Source organism: Arachis ipaensis, chromosome B06 (genome assembly GCF_000816755.2).
Source record: "Arachis ipaensis cultivar K30076 chromosome B06, Araip1.1, whole genome shotgun sequence".
Lineage (NCBI taxonomy): Eukaryota > Viridiplantae > Streptophyta > Magnoliopsida > Fabales > Fabaceae > Arachis > Arachis ipaensis.
This window is the reverse complement of record NC_029790.2, coordinates 126,727,455-126,728,579: the sequence shown is the minus strand read 5'-3', so window position 1 is coordinate 126,728,579 and position 1,125 is coordinate 126,727,455.

Here is a 1,125-nt window from a genome sequence, read left to right as displayed (position 1 = left end):
CGAGTCGAAGATTTTTATTTTTTTAATTTTTTTATTAAATAAAAAAGTGATTATTATTATAAAATTAATAATTATAAAATTTTTAAACATTTTTTTTGTTTTTGTTTTTATTCTTTTTTTAGTTATTAACTTTATTTATTTTATTTTACAATTTTATATATTTGTCCAAATTATGTGACTTATTTTTTAATCAATATTATCAAAATTGAGGAAACTGTTCATCAATGGTGTTGGTAACTTCATTGTACAGTAGTTTTCTTGTTATTTCTTTTTTTTATTCTCGTGTTAGTTTGCTTTTCATGTGTATTTTGGTTCACATGTGTTTGTGTTGTGGTTTTTTATAGTAGTTATTCATACATTTTAACAATCTTGTATTATGATATATTTAGAGTATTTATGTTGTTTGTGCGGTGTGTTAAATTGATAATAATGGTTATGTTATATATTAACTGTATTGTATGACTTGTATCATATATGTTTTGACTCTCTATTAGGATTAGTAAGTGGATTTTTTATTAAGAAAATTCATATTAATGGAATTCGTGTATGTGTATCTTTTATCAGGATTTTTTTAAATAAAAGGAATATAAAAAAATAATTTTTTACTTTAACAATTTAATTATGAATATTAATCTAATTGTAATTTGCTTATGTTTGTAATTGAATGATTAATTTACAGTTTTTTTTTCAAATCATTATTTCACAAAATAAAAAAATTTTATTATTTGAAAATATTTTTGGTGATTAATATCTACCTACAACAACTTTTTTCGGACTTTTTTTTGTATTAAGTTTTCTAAACTATTTATTTATTTGGAACGTGGTCCATCTCTATTTCAATAAAGCCAATAAGATACGTGAAATAATTTTCATGTTATAAAGGAACCAATTTAATAAATACTTTTGGAGTTGAAAATAACGTTTTCTGTTTTTCATGTCAAAGAGTACTTAATACTTTTTATTCTTATATTCAGAGTCTTTATTTTTATCTATTTTTTTCCCTTCTTCATCTTAACACCACCACAACTTATCTCCAATGTAGTTATTATTATAGATATTAAATTTAAATGTTAAATTTAAATTTTAAATCTTTTATAAGTGAAAATTAAAAAATAATTTTAACAA